This window comes from Triturus cristatus, chromosome 5_1 (genome assembly GCF_964204655.1).
Source record: "Triturus cristatus chromosome 5_1, aTriCri1.1, whole genome shotgun sequence".
Lineage (NCBI taxonomy): Eukaryota > Metazoa > Chordata > Amphibia > Caudata > Salamandridae > Triturus > Triturus cristatus.
In genome coordinates this window covers 390,831,708-390,854,880 of record NC_140587.1, presented here as the reverse complement: position 1 = coordinate 390,854,880, position 23,173 = coordinate 390,831,708, and the positions used below count along the sequence as shown (strand labels likewise).

General features: G+C 44.4%; 1 long non-coding RNA gene across 1 annotated transcript in view; it reads right to left on the bottom strand.

Annotated features, from left to right (window-relative positions):
* The window catches only part of LOC146830923 (uncharacterized), a 40,996-nt gene extending 18,598 nt beyond the window's left edge, over window positions 1-22,398 (bottom strand). Inside the window, exons 1-2 of the long non-coding RNA XR_014961499.1 lie at window positions 22,358-22,398; window positions 6,618-6,733 (exon numbers count right to left, since the gene is read on the bottom strand). This is a non-coding gene — a long non-coding RNA (uncharacterized LOC146830923). The remainder of the gene's footprint in view (window positions 1-6,617; window positions 6,734-22,357) is intronic.
* Window positions 22,399-23,173: the final 775 nt, after the last annotated feature.

The following is a 23,173-nucleotide window of genomic DNA, read 5'->3' as shown; positions in this document are numbered from 1 at the left end:
TAGGCTCACTAGAGAGGAGAGCATCTTACTAGAAGATTGTATAATCCCCAAAGGTACCCCATTTTTTAAAATCTCAGTGTCTTGTCAAAGGACTTCAAGAGTGGGGTGCTCTTCCTACGTTTTTCAGACATTAGCCTGAGAGGGTCCTCCTGCAGTCTGCGAACCAGGTAGCTCATGCAAATTTCATAAGGCAGACACTTCATACCCTCTATGCTCCGTGTCCTCCCCTCAGGGTCAAATGCCCTCCAGACCAGGGGACATTCTGGGGCTGATTTCCACACCCTTCACCTTTTTCTTTCTTGGAGGGGAAAGTAGCCCACTCTTTTAGGCTTCAGGACCCCCGACTCCCCTGATGACCTGCTGTGGCCCTTGAGCCCACTCAAGCAGTACCAACATTTCAGTATTCGATTTGGGGTCTGCCTCCTTCCAGGAAAGCTGCTCCAAATCATTGTCTAGAAGACAACCTAAAGGTATGCCAGGGCTCACTGCTAATTTCAAGGTACCAGTGACCTTCCCCACTCCTGGCAAACCATTGCTACAGGATTGTAGCTGACCTGGATGTCACCATTCATCACATAGAAAGTGCACATAGGAATGGATCTACTGTTAAGACACTAGGTGCCACCTGAAAGTAGTCATGATGCCTCCTATGTCTCTCAGAGCCTCCAGACACTTCTTATTCATTGATTACCACTGTCTGCATTGTTTAGAGTTTGCAAGCATGTAATTCGTGGGCTCAACTTTCCCTCACCCCCTTGTTCTCTCTTAGCCAACTTCCAACCCAAACCCTACACTGATATTTACTATGGACTGTTCATTGGTAATGAGATGCCTAGAGTAAGCAGAGTCCCCTCTCTAGTGCTCTGCCAGGTGACAGCCAAAGCACTACCCTCTCACAGAGTCATCATCCCCTTATACTCGCTACCTTTATGCCCAGAAGTGGATTCAGACTCCACTGTTGGTTTGTCTCATTTCAGAGCTGTAATGAGCTAGTGCCATCCATACAAATAAAGGCACTTTTCACACCTGAGTGCCCACATTCACCAAGCTTTGTTTGAAAGGAGTGGTGAAATAAATGAAAAAATATATAAATATACAATTTAAAAAATTACCTCTTTCGACTTGGAAAGGCCAAATGGGGCTGTCAGGAACTAATTCTGCTATTCCCAGGGCCCTCCTATACTTTCTGACTCCAGTCCCAGCAGTTGGAGAAACAGGTCTTGGCCATGACAGAGGGATGCGACCTCATCTAAATAGGGAGAGCCAGAGTAACTTCTGATTCAATAAGAAGGTGGCCATCTTGAATTAAGGGTTTCTGGGAATTTTTACAGGTAAGCAAACAGCAAGGGCCCGATTCACAGAACTAATTTAAGACAAAATCCTAAACTTACTACCATTTTGGTATTCACAGAAGGCACTTACTCATTTTGGTATTCACAGAAGGCACTTACTCATTTCGGTATTCACAGAAGTTAGGAGTCCTAACTTTAGGACTCCTAAATGCCTTCTGTGAATACCGAAAGTCTTAAAATTAGGATTTTTCTCAGTTTAGTAGTAGTATAGTTAGGACTCCTAAATGCCTTCTGTGAATACCGAAATTCTTAAAATTAGGATTTTTCTCAATTTAGTAGTCCTAAATTTAGGACTCCTAACTTTAGGACTCCTAAATGCCTTCTGTGACTACCGAAAGCCTTAACATTAGGATTTTTCTCAGTTTAGTAGTAGTAGTATAGTTAGGACTCCTAACTTTAGGACTCCTAAATGCCTTCTGTGAATACCGAAAGTCTTAAAATTAGGATTTTTCTCAATTTAGTAGTCCTAAGTCTAAACTTAGGACTACTAAATTGAGAAAAATCCTAATTTTAAGACTTTTGGTATTCACAGAAGGCATTTAGGAGTCCTAAAGTTAGGAGTCCTAACTATACTACTACTGAACTGTGAAAAATCCTAATGTTAAGACTTTCGGTATTCACAGAAGGCATTTAGGAGTCCTAAAGTTAGGACTCCTAACTTCTGTGAATACCGAAATGAGTAAGTGCCTTCTGTGAATACCAAAATGAGTAAGTGCCTTCTGTGAATACCAAAATGGTAGTAAATTTAGGATTTTGTCTTAAGTTAGTTCTGTGAATCGGGCCCCAAGTGCTGCAAAGAAGGTGAGAATAGGGTTAGAAAATGATCAGTATTGGGTAAGACCAAAGGTTTCCAGTAATTGGCCAGTTTACCGGATAAGGCTGATACCTCAATACCAGCTACTCAGAAGTCAACGTCTGAAGAAAGGAGACCCTGCTGATGAAAAGAAATGAAGGAACATGACTTCTGGTGGCATCCAAGGACTGGAACTGTTCTCCATGGATCTTCTTTTTGCCTCTCTAGGGACACAAAAAGAAAAAGCATTGCTGTCTCCCAAAAGGACCAGCTGACCACTGAACACTTGACCCTGGAGGAGTTCAGATTGAAAGGTACATTTTTTTTAAAGTTGCTAGAAGTGTTTTTCATTAATTTGTGATTGAGCCATATTTCTGATTCTTTTCAATTGTTATAAATATTGCACCTTCCTTTTTTGTGGGAAAATGAAGGCAAATCTGTCTCGCCTAACCTTAGTGGAAATAAAGGCTATGTGCAAACTGAAGCGACTGAGGTTGAGACAGAAGGAGTACTACAAGAACAGATCACCTCAGAGGGGAATGAGGGTGAAGAAGTTGAGGTGGTACGAATGCAAAGGGAGAATTTACTTTAAGGAGCGTCCTGTGTTGTCCACGTCTGGGAGCAGTGTTTCCTCTCTCAGTTTGTCCCCCTCAAGAGTTGGAGGCTTACAGATTGGCTTGTGAGCACAAGAATGGTGAAAGAAACTTAAAAGTGAAATTGGCTGCTCTTGCACTGGAGGAGAAAAAGATATCTTTGCACTGAAAAGTAAAAGGCAGTAACTGCTCTGTCTGCAAGGGAGAAAACAGTTGCCCAGGAGGAGTTGAGCATGGCAGGTGAGGAGAAGAAGGTAGCTCCATCACTGACTGATAAGGAGCAGCAAGCAACAAGCACCTACAGCAAAAAATAGATCGGTTTTAGAAAAGCAGAAGGCTATGCTGGCTCATGAGAGGAGCCAGCGCAAGAATATTTGTAGGAGGGCATGAAAGTGTGTGAGGTAAGTGGCAGCAACAATGAGCCACCAGGTGAGTCATTCATGCCGTAGTCTTTCTAAGGGTACTGTGACTAGCCATGTGTTGTGGGATGATATTGACCAGTAGTTTTATGCATATGAAATCTCCTTGAAGAAGCTTAGGATAGATGAGTCGGGGTTTGAAATGGTACCTATCATGGGAAAGAATGTTATCCTGATAAGAGGAGTCAGAGAGGAATAGTACACTCACATGAAGGTAGGCCTCATTAGAAAGTTTAGCATCATGCCAGAAAACTATAGCAAAAAAGTCCAGGAAAACACTTAAGGAATCTGAGCAGTCCTGGGAAGATTATATGGGTGTATTAATGAAGTCAATGGAAAGTTGGCTGAGGGGCAGCAAAGCACATTTTTATAATGGATTGTTTAATTTGTTATGTAAAAGCACCTTTTTATCAACATTTTGCAGAGTTGCACCAGCACCTAATATATTCTAAGCTAACAGATTCCGGGGAGTTTTAGAAACAGACTTACCACTGGTGCACCACAAAGAAGTGTGGTTTGGACCCAAAACAGCATAAGAAAGGGGGAGAAAAGATAACAAAAAAGAGTGACATAAAGGGCACCAAAAGACAGACACTCACTTTTCATCCATTGCACAACTTAGAAGCCCTAAAATATGATCCACATGCTCCACCACTACACAATTTCTAAACTGCCCACTAATAAATGCACAATCCCTTTCTAAAAACAAGCACCACCTCTACGATCTACTCACAGACACACAACCTGACTTTCTCTTCACAACCAAATCATGGTTGAGTGATAATATGGATCCACTACTGCACGAAGCAGTTCCTCCATGTTACCAAACTGTCACACAAAATTGCATAGGCAAATGTAGAAGTGGACTAGCTTTTATATTAAAGAAACAATAATTCTCATGAAAACTGGGGACGTTTCCATACAAGTTTGTGAGAGACTCATTACTAGATGCACCACTACACCAACTTGATGCAACCCTACACCAACTTTCTTCGGTAACTTCCTCCTTCTTTACAGACCACCACCTAGCAATTGAACATTCCCAGACAAACTTCTAGACACATTTTCAACCCTTCTAACACTACGCTCCAACCTATGCATCCTTGGTGACCTAAACATTTGGGGGCAGATTTATGTTCCCTGGCGCATCCCTGCAAATCAGCATGGATGCGCCAGGGAAGCTGCGTCACGCAAGTTTGCCCTTGCGCCACCGCAGATGCGCAGCATTTACAATGCGGTGCATCGTGGCGCAAGGACAAGCAGATACGTGACGCATCTGCCGGCGTAAGGTTGGCGCAGTGCTGAAGTTGCATCGCAAGCGCGACGCAACTCCAGCACTGTTCCAACCTACCCTATCCCTAACATGGTGCGTCAAGCCTTTCAGGGGCGTTCCTGCGACGGAACGCCACCCTTGAGTAGAAACCCCCACATGAAACCTGACGCAGGTTTCATGTGGCGCAGGGCTTTACACCGTGACGCATCTCCATAGATGCGTCACGATGTAAATGGGGCGCAACATGGCGCAGGGTTTACGCTGCCGCTGCGTCACAAAAGTGACGCAACGGCAGCATAAAAGGGGCGCAAGTCCCTCATAAATCTGCCCCATGGTTTGATAAACCTAATAAGCCCCATCCCAGAACTGTCATCACTAACCTAAACACAATTAACCTACATCAAATCATTCCCAAACCTTCACACATCACTGGACACAGCCTAGATGTCATTTTTGTCTGTCCAGAACTCATCACTTGCCAAAGGATTACTCCAGTCATGTGGTCAGATCACCAAATAGTAGCCTTCAAACACAAGACACTGCAACTCTCCACACCTAAGCCCAACATATTGACCTTGGAACCAACTTAATTTTGAGGACCTAGAAACACAACTAACATCCAACACAGATCTGAACATAATAAATTCAGTTCAAAAAGCCTATGAGTGGCTTCTGTATGCTTCTCATATCCCAATTCCACTAAAAACAACAACACATGCACAAAAAATAAGCACCTTGGATGAATGCAGAACTATAAAGTATAAAACCACAAATTGCAAAGCTGAAATGCACCTAGCTTAAAACAGACAAAACTCAAGACAGACTTCGCCTTCACAAAGACAACAGAATAAACACGTCATCTATCAAAAAGCTACTAATCAAATATAATTCAGAATGCAAAATGTGAAAATAAAGAATTTTTTTAAATTCTCAACAATTTACTGACAAACTGGCAAACCATCACACCACAAGACAAACATGTTGAATTTCTATTTAAAGCAAAAGAAAACCATTAGCAAAAGTCCTTTTTCAACACCCCCCCCCCCGAGTAGTTTAACCCAGCCTCTGCATTCCTACAAACAACTATCAAACTAATTAATTTTATGGATCTTGTCAACAAAAGCAGGCAAGCCATATGCCCCTCTAGCCCTCATCCACCACAAATCTTTAAGAACATCCATTTAACAACATCTGCTGCCAGCAGGGCAGACTGGGAACCCAAAGCATCCCTGGAAAATGTTGTCAGACAAGCCCCCATATGGTGCAAGTGCGGCAATCAAGCCAGACCACTACAAGGGGTTTTGGGGGTTTTACCCAAAGAAAATGTGTGAGAAAATTGCAAAAATTGTGCATTCTTCAAAAAACGTTTAATTCTTTATTCGATTGTATTAGCTTTTAAAGTACAGTAAATGATGACCTTACAGAGCACCAGGATACAGCAATCTTCATTGGGGCTCTTCAATTATTCCCTCACTATCACCAACTAACAGTGCCTCTAATCCCTCCATAGTCCCTCCCTCACATGTGTTTTATAGTGTCTCTCATACCAGTGTAGGGTGTTAGAGAATTTTATATCACACTCACATACAGAGACATTGTATCATACGTGTGTATATCAGTGTATAGAAAATGTTACAGAAGTCAAAGGGACTACAAGGTGGAGGATTCAAATGTCATCCATATTGGTAGGCATTTTTTAAGTGTGTTTGGTCTGCAGAATCATAAACTCAGGATTCGGAATATAACACAGTGTTTAGGGTTGACTTTACCAATAAGAATGTATTTCTACCCCAACAAATCCTTTTTAGCAAAATTAGTATAATGAAAGACTGGGAAAAATGCATAACTTTCTAACTTAGATTAGGAATGTAGCTTATGAACTGCACAGTAACAAAGGGATCTCCATGACTAAAGCAGTAAACAACCGAGCCATGCACATAACATTATGTTCTGTGATATATGCATAGTAAACACTCTGCCGCAGGCATATTAACCCTTTATGCTACCTTAGATGAGTCAAAGCTGCCACTAGACAAAACTCCAATCAGCAGGTACAATAATCACCAGAGTTATCTTGGCACTTTTATTGTTGCTTGAAAACTGTTGGCTATACACGGAACTCTGCATTGATTTTAAAACTGCTGCACTGCTAAAAAACCGACCCACAGTAACAAAAGCGGCACTCACCCTTGCAGCCTCCCAGATAAACGCTCGATGCCCGGTACGGCCAGTGCAGCCTTGGCTGCCACCCAAGTCAGGACAATCATCAATCAATGCTTGGCAATTGAAGTTTTTCCTGAAGACTGAAAAAAGACAATCATGCCAGCATTATTAAAGAAAACAGACCTGGACCCTCAATACACAAACAACTACAGACCTATTGCAAACAGACCATTCCTCTGCAAACTAATAGAAAGAGCAACATTCCCCCAGATGTCTTAATTTATTGAAGATAACTTAGTACTTTTCAGCTTCCAAACAGGATTCAGTTGAGCAAGAGGCACAGAATCTGCCGTAATTGCCATCTGGGATGACTTTAAAAGCACAGTAAACCATAACAAGGTCATTGCTCTACTTCTCTTGGACCTTTCAGCTACCTTCGACACAGTTGATCATGAAATTCTAATCTAAAGACTTTGTGAAGCTGGCAGAGAGGTGACTGCTCTCGACTGGATCACATCCTACCTTCAAAACAGAACAAATGTCATCCATACTTCTTCTTTCTTATCCAAACCCTACATCATAAAAGTAGAGGTCCCTCAAGGCTCTCTCATCTCACACATGCATTTGAACATTTACATGAACTAATTACCAACCGTGATCAATGAATTTCAACAGCCCTGCTATAACTACACAGATGACACACAAATACTTATAAAAATGGAAAGCCCTAAAGACATTATAGACTCAAAAATCTTCTGTTGCCTCTGAGCCGTTATGTGCAAAACTGAAATACTCACCTGTGGCCACTCTCCGCCTGGCCTAATGATTTGAGACCACCTCTTAAAGTATTGAACGAAATAAGAAACATTGCAATTACCAAGCTCTCAAAGAAATAGCCAAGTGGAAAAGTTAAGAAGATCAAGCTTCATTGCAATTAAAACTCTGAAACATATTTTCCCCCACCTAGGATTTCCACACAAGGTCCAAGCTGCTATCTCTCTTTTACTGTCTAAACTTGATTACACCAATGGTCTCTACCATGGATCACCTCCGTCAACTATGAAAAGACTGCAACAAATTCAAAACTCTGCTGCCAGCCTACTCCTACATATAACGCCACACACCCACATCTTCCCTGCCTTAAGGGCCCTACATTGGTTACCTGTTGCGAAAAAATTCACCTTCAAGCTGCTTTGCATCACATGGAACAGGACCACTTTTCATTAGGAAGAAAATCACAAAATACATGCAACAAAGATTGGCGCCCCACCTCAAAATCACAGCATGCAAAAAAAAAAATGGGTGGAACATCTTTCTCTGTTCAAACAGCCAAACTATGGTATTCATTATCCCCAAACATAAGAGCCAAGGATAACTATCTTATCTTCAGAAGAATAGTCAAGAGCTGGTGCTTCCCTACATGAACAGCATATTCAAAATACATATGTAGAGCAGCAGTATGCACAAGACACCAATGGTGCATATATGTGTGCTTGTAAAAATTTATGGTTTGATTATATGCATGTATTGAGATATGTGCATTTCTTTGTAGAAATAAACATATCACTTATGAAAAATATATATATCTATATGTTCTTATATTTATGCTTTACAAATAGACAAATGTGTATATTAATTATGGTTTAAATATATACATTCCATATATTTATGCTTAAAAGTTATATAGGTCATTGCATGAATAAATTATAAGTATTATTTTACTACATGGTTTTAGGGTTCTATTTATTACGATCACTCATATAACAAAATATAAACATGATTATGCTGAATCTATGTGTAATTGTTAATCATTCAATACACTTATTACTTTAAAACTTCCTAAATACATAAATCAAAAACAATAAATTAATAAAAACAAATAATATTAATTAATTAATGGAAAACACAAACAAAAATAATATAGGGATATATTGCTATATATAAATATTTTCATACTTACCTGATCAATGAAAAGTAAATAAACAAATATATTCAAAAATAACATTCAATATATACAGATGATATATATACATAATTTTAGAAATTGTATCTATAAGTGCTTCACTACTGGAAAGTTGGGGACATTTATAAATTAAATGGAACATAATAATAATAAATGAAATTAAAAAAACTTAATTTGCAGCAAGAATGGAAAGCGTGAGTTTGTAAATATTTATCCATTCATGTACACATGGGACTATATCTAGTACAATTGTATATCTCCTGATTTGTTTCCTTATGCATATAGTGTTAAAATCACAATGTATGTATACCTCTTATGTGTGGTCATAGTTATATATTTTCCTCCCACTGCAGAGAAAAAAAGTTAACTAATCTCTCCAAACCTCACTTAACCATCACTCTATGACTCATCCTATTCCTCTTCCAAAATATCACCTACTTCCAACCTCTGACTCATCTCAAACATCTTTTACTACTATGAACTCCCACATAGCCCTTTCCAAACTCTTCTCTCCTCTGTCCATCCTTTATCCTATTCATCCAACTAACAGACTCACATGTCTAATACTCCTACCACTCTCAATAACAATTTACATTTCCCTCTACTAAACCACCACTAATCCACCTTTGAGTTTCAGAGAGAGTGCTACTCTCCGTCATGCGCCTCAACGCCTCTTCAGGGACAGTAAGCGCTATGCAAATATAATTACAATTACAAATATACACATCTGTAAACTCAAAGAAATCTTGTGCCATGGTTTAATGGAAGATGGGTGGCTCACACCACTGTTGATATGTGGGGTAAGTTGGCAATTTTGTTATTATCACTCTGAAATCTGTTTTTTTTTTAAACATAACAAACTCATACTGCTCAGTATTGCTCATCATCAAGACTGCATTTCAGACACCCATTGCTGGTTATATTTTCTTTGTGGTTCCGGTTCTACTAAGCAGGATCTTGTACATTACTCAATTAGGCCCCCTGTGCCCATTTAACGAAATTAACAATGTTGACTGAGCTTATAAACATCAACTTCTCCTCTGTTTTACTCATACATTTTTAACACCATTCACTTTAGCGATAAGGCATCTTTTACTGAGTCTCACGTTAAAAGGGTAGCAAGTTTATGGTTTAAAATCCTAAGCAGAACTTACTGAACTAAGATAGCAGTGTTGCTACTTCAAAGCACTGAGTTTTGCAATCTCATGGCCCATAACGCACTGCTCGGGGTGTTTACCTTAAATTCTAAAACGTAAAAAGAATACAGAAATTAACACAAGCTGAATTTTAAAGTAGCATTAAAAAAATAAATGGACGAGAAGGTGTGTACTTTTCTGTCATGTTCACCAATTACCTATTTCCAATAAGAGGGTTTCAGAAAAGTAGCATTTGGAGTCACTTCATAGTGTACAGAAAGGTTGATATACATTTTTCAAACGGATTTACAATTTTATTGTGAATGAGCTGTGCAATCTTATAAAAATATATTGACATGGTTTGTGAATGTGTAGTAGAGAGATACGTTAAATATAAACCTGTTGATGTCTAACAAACTTTTAATTTTTTTAATGCACTAATTACAAGCACAGTCCTCCCAACAAGGACTGTTTCCGGGGCACGAAGGACGGAGTCAGTACCAGCGCGGAAGATTGTGCTCACTGATGAAGAAGGGTTAGTGATTCACTTACTAATTACAAGCGACCTAAAAGGTAGCCAGCTTCACTTTGGTCCCGAAGGGGGCCCACAGACAGTCAGGGCAAGTGAGGGCCAAAACATGTCGACTTACCATGACCTAACACCAGGTGCGGTGGATCATTAACACTTCTGCAAGTGCACCTTAACATTTGTTGTTCTATAGCGTTTCGCTTACCCGCACCATAAAATCAATCTGCACACGCTATTTCAGCGTGATAATCCTCTGTTTTTTACAGTGCCGCCATCTTGGGTGTGTAACTCTTTTCCATTGAGCCACTACTCGCCGCCATTTTGCGAGGCGCTCTAGCGGTTGGGAATCTTTGTTGAGCACCTATATAAAACCACCCGATGCAAGCGCGCAGCACGCGCGCCATCGGCGCGCCGTCTGCGCCCGTCCGTGTCCCGGACGCTCCCAGCGCCAGCAACGCTACTCGCCAGTTAGAAAGAATGACATATAGCAGAGCACAATTATTATATCTAAATCCATCAAAGGGTCATAAGTCAGTTAGTGCTGGTCTCTCTTGTGGCCTAATTAATAGCCGCTCGCTTGTCAAGCACTCTACTGAAGTGTTTAGCTTACTGGAAGATCTGGAACTGGATGCACTTTTCGTAACAGAAACTTGGGCTACTACGGAGTCTGCTGTTAGCCTGAGTGGGGCTTGTCCCAGCGGATATAAAATCCTTCACAAGCCTCGCAGTTCGGGCAGAGGGCGGGGAGTGGGTTTGATCTTTAAGGATACTTTGGACTTTAGACCATGTCAGATTGACGAGGTTGGGGGCATAGAAATTTTGGGCTTCTCACTTCAGGCCCCTAGCGGAAATCTACTCACGGGGATGCTCTGCTACAGACCACCGGGCGCGACCACACAATTCCATCTTCTCGCCGAAACCATCACCAATCTAAAACTTACCCATACCAACATGGTTATCCTTGGTGACTTTAATCTCAGTGAAGACGGAGGCCTCTGTAGTCAGCTGAGAGACCTCCTGTAGACGTGCTCCACCTTGAACCTCTGTCAATTGGTGTCCAGCCCTACCCACCAGAAGGGACGTATTCTGGATCTGGTTTTCGCCAATCCAGCAACAACAAAAGTCTCTAATATAATGCCCTTGAACTGGACTGATCATCGTCTTGTCCTCCTAAGTATGGTGTTGCCCTGCCATAGGAATCTGCCTAGCCAGCGGCACTTCCACAGGATGGACAGAGAATGGGCCAAATTGGCAAGGATTGATTCTATAACTACATCCTTTGATGTCAATCTCTTCTCCTCCAATAAGTCCGTGGAGGATAACTATAGGTCCTTCACGGAACACATCACTAAGCTTTTAGACCATTGTATCCCTATAAAACCTTTAAAGAGGGCAAGGAAAAGATCAGCGCCCTGGTACAATGAGAAATTACATCATCTCAGACTCTCTCGCAGACAAGCAGAGAGGAAATGGAGAAGAAATTACTCTGAAGAAGATAAAAAAGACCTTAGACTAGTTCAACTGCAATATAAAACTCTCATTCTGAGATCCAAGGCAGATTTTTACACCAACTCTATTACTCAGACTTCCAACGGGTCCAAGGCCCTCTTTAAGATCGTCCGGGATCTCTCCAACCCAGACTGCCTGAATAACAGAGTCGCCCCCTCGCAAACTCTGTGTAGCGAAATCGCCTCCTTTTTTCAGGAGAAGATTTCCAACATTGTGAATAAACTGCAGGACAACACCCAGAACAATCCGGAGGAAATAACCAGCCTGGCTGACGGAGATCAAGAACCAACTGCTGTCCTAGACAGTTTTCAACCTCTCTCCAATGAAGTCTTCGACATCCTGTCTGAAGGTGTGTCGTCTGGTTCTCCTTTAGATCCTCTTCCTCATAAGATGTGGAAACTGTATGGACGTAACACCTTTCCCTGGTTAAGGACGATCTGCAATCAATCTTTGCTGGCCGGATCGGTCCCCGTCTGCTGGAAACTAGCAGTAGTAACCCCACTGATAAAAAAGCCGAACCTGGACCCTTTGGTGCCAGCTAACTTTAGGCCCATTTCCCTCCTGCCTTACTCGGTGAAAATACTGGAAAAGCATGTGAGTAAGACCCTATCTCAGTTTCTGGAGGAGAATTCTTTGCTAGACAGGGACCAGTTCGGTTTTCGTCCTGGCCACGGAACCGAAACAGCGTTAACCACCATGCTGGACCACCTTCGAATGCGTGCCGACAACGGGAATGCCATGATCTTGGTGCTTCTTGATATGTCGGCAGCCTTCGATACGGTGAGCCATCCAGTCCTGTTAAAGAGGCTGAGACAGTTAGGCATAAAGGGTGGAGCGCTGCAATGGTTTCATTCCTACCTAGAAGACAGACAGCAGGTTGTCACCCTGCCACCGTTCTCCTCTAGCAGGTCTCCAGTTGCGTACGGGGTGCCGCAGGGGTCCGCTATTAGCCCCATCCTTTTCAACATCTACCTGCGGCCCCTGTTCCCATTAATCAAATCTTTTGGAGTCAGCTTGGTGAACTACGCTGACGAAACGCAACTGGCCTTCTCTTTAGAAGGGGATGATGCACTATCCATGGACCGCTTCCATCAGTGCATGAACCAGACTACGAACTGGCTCAGAAGGAACTCTCTTCAGTTTAATAGCGGTAAAACTGAGGTGGTCCTCTGTTCGCCATTCAGGATCCCCAAATACCTCCCTCCCGATTTCTGTCTCACACCGGAGGAAGGACCCCTCACACCAGTCAGGAAGGTTCGCAACCTTGGGGTGATCATTGATGACGACCTTCAGATGGTGTCCCAGGCCAGTAAGACTGCCAATGTCTGCTTTGCCTTGCTGCGGGTACTTCGGAACATTCTTCCTCTGCTCCCTAGGGAGTCGCGAGCTACGGTGGTACGCAGCACGGTATTAAGCAGACTTGATTACTGCAACTCCCTCCATTTAGGGGCTCCGCAGTATATCTTCCAAGGTCTGCTGAGGATTCAGTCACCCGCAGCCAAGCTAGTGCTCGATAGGCGACGTCGCTCTTCGTCGGCCAGAGCACTAAGGGACCTACACTGGCTCCCCGTGAGGGAAAGGGTCGTCTTTAAGTCCTTATGCATAACTTTCAGAGCATTACATGGACTAGGCCCACCCCCTCTACAGGACAAGTTTGCTCGCTATTTACCAGGCAGGCAACTTCGCTCCTCTTCAGCTGGTCTCTTGGTGATTCCGAGATTCAAGCGTTCTAGGGTAGGCGGAAGATCCTTTAGCATAGTAGCATCCGGCTTGTGGAACAAGCTCCCCGTGAACTTGCGACAGTGTAACTCCCTACTTGAATTCCGTAAGGGTCTTAAGACCTGGTTATATCCTACAGCCTAAACCTGGCTGGCTCTCTTCCCGACTCTCCCTCTGTCACCATTTGATGCTGTCTTTAAGTCAAAAGCGCCAAGATGCCCGTAGGGCGATAGTTGCACTATAAAAGTTCCACATCAATCAATCAATCTACCATAGCAGCACCCACCCTTTTTTTTCGTCAAAGTTCTTTTTATACAACATGACTTTCATATGACAATACAGTACGTGAAAACATAAAAGACTTCATTTGAGCAATGTAGGCTAATATGGATACAGCTTCTCTTTGCGGAAAGTCCCAACGCCCCCCTCCCTAAACCTAAGTAATGTCCGTTTTGTTGACCCGAGATTTAGGGCTTATAGAACATACAGTTTTTCTGAATATGCCCCAACTATCCCACCCCTCCCCCCATCCTTCCATTCCCTGGTGGTGGCAAATTCTTTTTGATCTTATGACTGGACAGTCAGAAATTTGTCAGGCAGTAGGGAGAGGCGCCCTTAAGGCTCGATTCGCTCTCTATACCTCATGGGGAGGCCTTGTGTGTGTAGTGGCATAATCGAGCTCGGGCACTGACTAAGTTAATGCTGGAATAGGTGCATGGCTCACACTGAGGGTGGGCAAACCGCCGAGGGGAGCCCACGAGAGAGAAAGGAGACCAGTGGGCCCCATTTATATTCAAAGTTTTTATATTCATCTCTAAAAATATAGCTAGCCTTTCCATGGTGAGAATTCTCCACAGACGTGTGTGCCACAACTGCAGGGCTGGCGCTTCCTTCTTTTTCCAGGCTGCCGGTATTGTCGTTTTGGCCGCCCCTAGACAAGCCCACATTATTGCCTTATCTGCTCTTGTCTAGTGTTCTAGATCTGGGTCTCTGATGCCCAAAAGAACCCCCTCTATAGATGTCGGTATGGGGTATCCCAGCATATCTTTAATGTGTGTTAAAATCTCATCCAAGAATGGTCTAATCGTAGGGCAGTCCCACCAGATGTTGGGGATGTCCCAGAGAAGGCCGCATCCCTGCCAGCAGATATACGAGGTCTCTGGGAATATCTTTTTGAATTTAGTACCAATCAAAGAGGGTTTTGTAATGGGCCTCTGAATGATTACTTTTAGCTATATCAGACCATAAGTGTTTCCAGTCTTCTTCTGAAATGTCTCTCCCCACCACTTGCTCCCAAAAAGTCATGGAACGAGTCTGTGGTGCATGTACTGTCGCGAGTAACATACCATAGAGAGTGCAGATCGCCCCTTCATGGTGCCCGCCCTCTGTACAAACTGCTCTATCAGGGTTCGTTCTCTGGTGGCTGCGCCCCTAATCCGGGCTGGGATACCCAGTGTTTAAGTTGGAGATATTGGAAGTGGTCATTGTTAGAAACATGAAACTTTCTTTGGCAGCTCTCAAACATAAGCACGTAGAAATTGTGAAAGCGGTCCGAGCCCATCAGGCAGCCCCCATCCCTCCATGCATCAAATGGGCCCTCTTGCATCGCTAGGGGCAAGTCTGGATTGAAGTGGATAAGGGTATAAGGCGAAAGGAAGGATGTCCATCTGCCAGCCCTCATAACATCGTCCCAAACCTTAAGAGTGGTTTGTGTTGGGGTATTAATGTAAGCATTGGTCGGCCTGGCCTTCTTCTGCTTCAAAAGCACATCCCAAATCGACTTGCCCACTATTGCCCTGTCCATGTGGAGCCAATGTTTGTCAGATTCCCTCATGGACCACTCCACCACTATCCTCAGTCGAGCTGCCTGAGTGCTGAGGCACCACACGATGCGCCCTATCGATCTTAATCTTCATCAAGTGCAGCTTTAGAACCTCAGCAAACAGCCCCTCAACAAAGGCTTCTATGTCCGGACCCTTCGTTCCTTCTTCTAGGTCCCTAATTCTGATGTTCTCCCTCTGGGACCTATTTTCTAAATCTTCTGCCTTCAGTTGCACCTGTTGAAGCTGCATCTGGAGTTCCTGTTCTTTCTTGTGTAGCTTCATAGTGCGAGCGTCTAACTCTTGTGTCTGTCCCTCTATCTCCAGGACTCTAGAGCCTACAGAATTCACGTCTTGCTGGAGGGCGGACTTGCGCTCTATGAGGTCAGCCTTTAACTGATCCATGGAGGCCCGAAGTCTTGCTTAATTTCTGCACAGAGCTCAAATTTAAAGTCCCCGAGGGAGACTACTAGGCCCTCCCTGGTGAGTGCCATCGTACTTGCTTGCCTCTCGTCGTTGTGGGCTTGTCTCTTCTCTGAAGGTGTAAAAAAGCTTGAGACTTTGTTTGCTGCCTACTTCAGTGGCATATGGGCAGCGTTGGAGGCCTTCTCCACTTGGGAGGTCAGTCCCCCATCTAAACGGCGGCATCCAGTTTTGGGTGATGCTGTTGTGTGACCTTCTGTCAAAGGGCAGCGAATTCAGGAATAGCTCTCTCCTGGATCAGCATTCGGCGGCCATCTTAGGGTCGGGCTTATAGTGTGACTCTGGGTGCCGGAAAGCGCTATTCAGCTGCCTTTGTTTCATTATACAGGGGTTATGGGTGTCAGCTTGATATCTTAAACCTTCCTGGCCCCCATAAGATTTCCCAGTCTGTAGGACTATGAAGCCTTCTGTCAAAGGGCAGCGAATTCGGGAATAGCTCTCTCCTAGATCAGCATTTGGCGGCCATCTTAGGGTCAGGCATATAGTGGGACTCTGGGTGCCGGGAAACGCTACTCAGCTGCCTTTGTTTAATATCCTAGCGGTTATGGTTGTCAGCTTGATTTCTTCGACCTTCCTGGCCCCTATCAGATTGCCCAGTCTGTGGGTCTCTGAAGTGCCCCTGGCCCGGGCGCCATCTTGGGGTCAGGCACCTCCCTCATAAATTGGTCCTGTTTTGAGATCACTCTTCCCCGGCCACGATGTGGATGAATTCAGGGAGGGGGACCCGCACTACCGCACCTCTCCAGCATGCTGCTTTGCAGCGACCCCACGACCCCCGCTCACCTCCTCTACAAGTCAGGTGGGTTCCCGCCTTATCGCGTAAGTCAGCTCTGAGGCCGCACTACCTTCAGGCCCGCGTGGACGCTTCACCGCTGCGAGCAGTCTGCCCCCGGCCCCCAGCAGTCCGAGCCCTTCTTTTGCCGGTATGTTGCTCTTGGGTTGCTCGTCCTGCAGTCAGACGTGCATCCTCTAGTCCTTATCTGCTCCTCCGTCTCCGAACAGACCAGGCATAGGTGCCATTTTGTTTGCTCCGCTCTGCACCACCTCATGATTTTACATAAATCCACATGGTCTGCGGGCCGGATTCGGGCTCCCAGGCTCCCTTTACAGTCACTCCACTCTCCGGACTGTTTTTTGGTGAGCTCTGGCTATCTGGCTGTCCTGGATCTGTGTCTGAAAAGTACACAGCACCAGAGCTGGTGTGGATCAGGTCCACCAAGCCATTTTGCCTGGCCATGCCCCCTCACCCTTTTTTAATATTACCCTTCACAGGTGTGAGTCGAGCCAAACGTAGGGCCTAGTTGGGCAACTAGAAAAGCCAGGTCTTCAGCTTCTTGTGGAATTCAAGAATTGAGGAGGGGGCTCTTATGTGTAGTGGCAGGTCATTCTACGTGTTAGGAGCGAGGAGGCGAGGCTCAACCACCATATCTGTTTTTTCATATTCATGGGATGAGTGCAAGGAGGGGACCAGATGAGCAAAGTTGTCTGGAAGGTTTGTGAAAGCATTGGCAATTGTTGATGTATGCTGGACCAGTGTTGTGTAGTGCCTTGAAAGGGTGGGTGAGGAGGTTGAATTACGTTATTTTTGTGTATGGGAAATCAGTGGAGCTCTTTCAGGTGTGGTGCAATGTCAGAAGCAGTATGGGAAGTTGAGAGTGATTCTGACCGCTGAGTTCTGAATTCTCTGTAGCCTTCTGGTCAGCTTTTTTGTTGATCACAGAATAGAGGTTATTACCGTATGTTAGAAATGAGGGTCTCTAGTTGGCAGAGGTAGGTACCTTTGTCCAAATAGGGACCCTTGCTTCTAGTCAGGGTAAGGAGGACACACTCCTAAAATAACCCTTGCTCACTCCCTTTGTAGCTTGGCACGAGAAGACAAGCTTATCTCAGAGGCAGTGTGTAAAGCGTTTGTGAACACATACAGTAATACAGTGAAAACATTACAAATTGACACCACACCAGTTTAGGAAAATATGTAATCTTCATCTAAACCAAAACCAGACCAAACAACAACAATCCACAATACAGTAATAAAAATATGACTTTCATATGGTGGAAATAGTTCAGTTCAAAGCAAATTGCAGATGCAACACTTTTCTCACAAAGTACCTGGGATGCGTCACGCAAACATATGAAACAGGCCGCAGGGAAGGTGATGCGTTGGTTCCTTACACTCAGGGAAGGTGATGCGTGGGTTCCTTGCTCTGGGGAGGTGATGCGTCGGTTCCTTATTGCAGCACTAGGGAGGTGATGTGTTGGTTCCTTACCGGAGAGGAGTTGAAGCGTCCGTTTCTTACTGCGTGGGGAGGTGATGCGTTGGTTTCTTACTGCATCTCCCAACGATGTGATAAACTTGGCACCTTGATGTGATGCGACGATCCGGAACGATATGTGAAATCTAGCAGCTGCTCAGCAGGCCTTGCTTTGAATTTGGTGTGATGATCTCGACTTCGTAGATCGGTGCACTAAAAGCGGCCTGGGAGAGAGATGACAGTGTCCATTTTGCGTCCTTGTGAATGCCTATGGCAGCTTGAGGTGAGGCAACACCTCATGTATGCCAGTGGCTGAAAGCCCTGAGCATGAGTGTGGGCAAGTGCACGTCCTAGAGAGCCATGCAGAATGGTGCCCTTAGGGACCACATTTGTTGCACACTAATTCCATGCTGTGAGAGACACTGGGCAGAAGCTTGAAGCAAGCCATCTCTTCAAGACCTGAAGGAGAGGGCAGGCAAGCACACGCCCCGGAAGGCCGATTGGAACGATGCCCCTGTGGACCCCATTGGATACGCTTATTACTCACTTACTCACTTTGAAAGCAGATAGCCATGCGTGCTTCCGGGGACTCCACGATTGCGCTTGGGCCTTACACGTGTTGAAGCCTTTAGGGATCAGCCAGTGGAGGACTTGACTTTCTGTTGGCACTCTCCTGAGAGTGTCAACTACTCCGGGTGCCTTGGTCTGTGCCAGCGGCTTCCTGCTTGATGCTTTGACCCCTTTGAGAGCCTGTGACCATGGAAGGCTGCAACACGAAGGTCCCTCTTCCTCCCTAAAGTACCCCTCTGTCTTGGGACCATTAGTGAGGACAAACTGAGAGAGACATATATTACCTAAGTGACACAGCGAGAGGAGAGCAAGTGACCCTGGGTGCCATTACAGTACCGTGAGCTGACATTTTGCACCCCTGTCCCTCCCAGCAGTCAGTGGGGGAGCGCTTTGGGGTGATTGTGGCCTTGGAGTGCTGAGCATTGCTCATTTGTTCCCAATAAGCCTGGCAGGCAATTTCAGGAGCTATCTGTGACAGAAGCTCGCACAGGGCATGCTGGAGTGGACTCCATACCACAACAAATAGCTGCCATGGCGGCAAAGAGAGGTAATGTGCGGGTTCCCCATCACGAAAGAGGATTTGACAACTTGCTTGGGGAGCTCCAAGATAAAATCTCCTGCATGATTGTGGCACAATTGCCAGCAGACTTTGTCTCGGGCCTCTCAGAGGTGACAAAGGAACTCCAACAGCTGGGAGATTAGGTGGCAACCAATAAGGATGACATCATTTCTATGAGCCAGGAGGTCAATAAGCTACAGGACTCTCAATCGAAGTTGGAAGAGGATATCAGGACACTGTGTTATAAGTGCGTGGACCTGGAGGATTACTCGAGATTTTTATATAGCGCAAACTAGACCCGAGAATTTGGGTATCAGAACGCTTTACATGAGCACCAGTTTCGTTACAGATAGACACATTCATTTTTGTTAGGCACAGGGAGATTAAGTGATTTGCCCAGAATCACAGGTTGTTGAGTGTCCTTGCCGAGACTCAAACCCGGTTCCCCAGCTCCGAAGTCAACTACTCCTACATCCTCTCCCCAGATGAGATAATGTGAGGTTCTGCAATGTCTCGGAGGGAGAGAACAATGTTGTGGAATACAGTCTGTACTTAAAGCTGACTTCACGCACAACATCCCCATCATCCGAGCGCATAGAGTTTGAGCCCCGCAAGACTCACCTGGAGCTGAATCACAAGATATCATAGTAAAATTGTGGTCATCCCACATCAAAGACACTATAATAAGGGAGAAAACACCAGGAGATGATGGACAAAGCAATGAAACATTTCAGACACTCACCCCCAGTCACCGATCTGGGTTGAATCCATCATCATTCTTTAGCTCACTTCGCCACCCCAGTTCAGACCCAGCTATATGACATCAGGCTTGACCCTGTGCCTCATGGGAACAGTCCAGCCAAAACTGCCAAGCCAGGTCTTCCCTGGACCAAAAACAAGCATCCTGGGGTAAAGCCCCTCTTTAGCCAGGCTAGCTTGAATCCAGTGGCAAAGTGAGCAAGGGACCCACGTCTGGGCATACCCTGCCAACTTAGGGCGAACAAAGCATGCACAAGGAGATGATGGACGGAGCACTGAAACTTTTCAAACACTCACCCCAGTCACTGATCTGGGTTGAATCCGATGAGTTTCAGCGCTCCGTCCATCATCTCCTTGTGTTTGCTTACAAGGATACCGATTCTCATGCCTTTCCCCCCCATATGCCCCTATTGGGTAACCTGGAATTCACACCGTCTCTGATCAAAGAAGACTTTGATCGATGGTATGAGGGGGGCTGCAGGAGACTTAGAGACATGTTCCAGAGAAGTGATGTCAAACCCTTCCTTCAATACGAACATGAGTACTGACTCCGGGAAGATTACCGCATTTGCTACTTTCAGCTGCCACACTGGGCCCTACATCCAGATAATAAAGCAGCGTACCACAGACTTTTGACTGCCTAGGAAAAACTATTCACTGTGTTTAGTGGCCCAGAGGGCTTATGTCTAATATCTTTGCTGTACTGTCAGATGGTGACATACCACCTACATCATGGCCCTAAATGAAGAGATGGCAGAATTCACAGGGGCAGCAGATCTCAGGATCCCAAAAGGAAAGGTTGTGGCGGATATCCCATCCCTGTCTAAAAGTATACAGAACAGAGAAACACTGAATAAGATAATGATGTAATGGTATATAACACATAAAACTGAAAAATATGGGCAGTACGGCTGATGGGATATGCTGGCGAGGATGTGGGTGATGTGTTACATGTGTGGTAGGCATGTCCATGACCCATGATTTTCTGGAAGGAGGTCCTCAGACACATCAAGGAGGTATTGGCTTCCCACTGCAACCCAACACAGCAACACCGATCCTTAATATAAGACCGCCGGAGATCACATGTGCAACAAAAAGAGACTGGTGATTATTTACAAAAGTGACTCTGGCGGCAAAGCAACCTATCACCTTGAATTGGAAATCAAGCGAAATTCCCTATGTCGGAATGGGCAGGGAGACTCTGGATACTGCTAGTGATAGAAAAGTTAATGTGGCGACTCCTTGAGATGGGGAAGATGTACGAGGAGATGTGGGACTCTCAAACACAGTACTTACAAGCCAGCAGCTTTGTTTATGGCTGCCTGAAATAGTTAAGATCCATTCGACTGGCCACATAATTTAGGGTATGTAAGTAGATCACAGCTTACGATGTGCTCACTTTTTAGCACAAAGAAACAATTACAGGAGTAAAACCTGTTAACCCAGGCGAGACCGGGCAAAATATGCAACAAACGACAATGTCTCAACTGGAAATCATTAAAACAGGACAGCAAAAACAGTGATATAAATCACAGTGGGGGGGCAAAGGAAGGGAGACCACAACGAAGATGGTAAAGTGAAAAGGTTATTATTTGTAAGTAATTGTAACAGCACTACAGTAAAATTTAATATACAATGACCATAACACACAAAGTGAGCACTGAACGTGCTAGTGATAGTGAGCGGTGCAGTGACACAGGGGTAAAGATAGCAGCGTGAACGGCGACAAGGAGTAAGAATAATAATAATGTGGTCAAAATTACAAAAAATATATACAATGTTGATATTTAGGATTCAGGATAAATAAATTGACCACAACAGCGCCCAAGTTTTATGCTGGGTAGTCAACAGTGTTTCAACCTGATTGATTTCAGGTCATCATCAGGACATTGGTCATTAGTTTTTAAGTAGTCCTGTATAGGGGAAGGGAGAGGAGAGTAGATAAGCAACAAAGAGGCCCAAGAATAAAGCAAAAGATATAAAAGAAGGTCCAGGTGGTTGGCAATTACCTTAACTGGACATGGGTTGGGTCAAGGGTCCGGGTATGAGCAATCAAGGGGTAGTGAAAACCGGCAGGGCGTCAAGTAACCGCATATACACTGAAAAGGGAAAGGTCACGGGTAAGTGGGGAGCCTCAAATAGGGTTAGAGGCAGCATTGTGGCAAGCACTGGAAGCGTGCTTGAATTAATTACCTAAATTATTTAAGTGCCACAGCGTGATGAATCAAAGGGGGATCCAATGATCCTGTGATGTGTCCATGCCCCTGGTGATCTTGAAAGGTCTGTGTGGCAGGGAGGAGTAAAACTATGCATTAGAGGGGGACGGCGTCATGGGAAAGCTAAAGTTATGGACCTGGTGGGGGCCTTGACGTACTTGATTAAGGGTAATTTACCAGAGAAAATCCGGTGGCGGAGTCCCTAGGTAGAGATAGTTGTGCTCAAAAGCTGCAATAGAGAAACCAAACCTCTGTGTTTCAGCCTGGAGGAGGACGAATGAAGCGTCCAGGAGCACAGGGAGAGAAGAAAACTGGCAATAAATGCAGTGCGGGCAGGTCAGGTGACGCAAGTCACGAGGGGTAAAAAGACTAGACCAGGGGTGGCAAGGTCTGTTAAGGGCCCCCCGGGGGACCATTGAGTGCTGGCGAGTAAACTAGGAAAAAAGAGGAACCACCCCAAGAGTGAAGGGTTCAACACCGCAGTCAGAAACCTTTTTGGAATATAAATTGAAATAGTGCCAATACAATGATATCAAGAGTGAAACAGTTATTTAAAAGTTACATTTACAATTCATGCAATCATGTAAAAGTTACAATTACAATTTAAAGGCAATTACAAATAAAATTTAAAGGCAATTTAACAAAAAGGAAAGCAATCAGAATCCTTGGCATATTAATGAAAATGCAAAAATATTGAGCGAAGAACAGGTACTTAAAAGTTGAATCAAAAATTGCAATTTGAGGCAATTTAACAGAGAAAAAAACAATGGAGTCACTGATATTCAATTAATATCATTACAATAAATACTCGTGTCAGTAACTGCAAGGTACGATCAAGAAGAAGATATTTCCTAACAATTATTAAAATATTGCTTGTACCGTGGTAGAATTGACCCGGTGGGGTAAACGTGTTAAGAGGTTGGAGAAAAAGCAGAAATGACACAATGCACAGACACCAATTTGGATAGTAGCGACGTGTATGACTGTGCAGTCTAATCACAAATCCAGTATGTACAGAGTAATATATCGAAGTGATAGGAGATCACATATGAATATACAACAAGC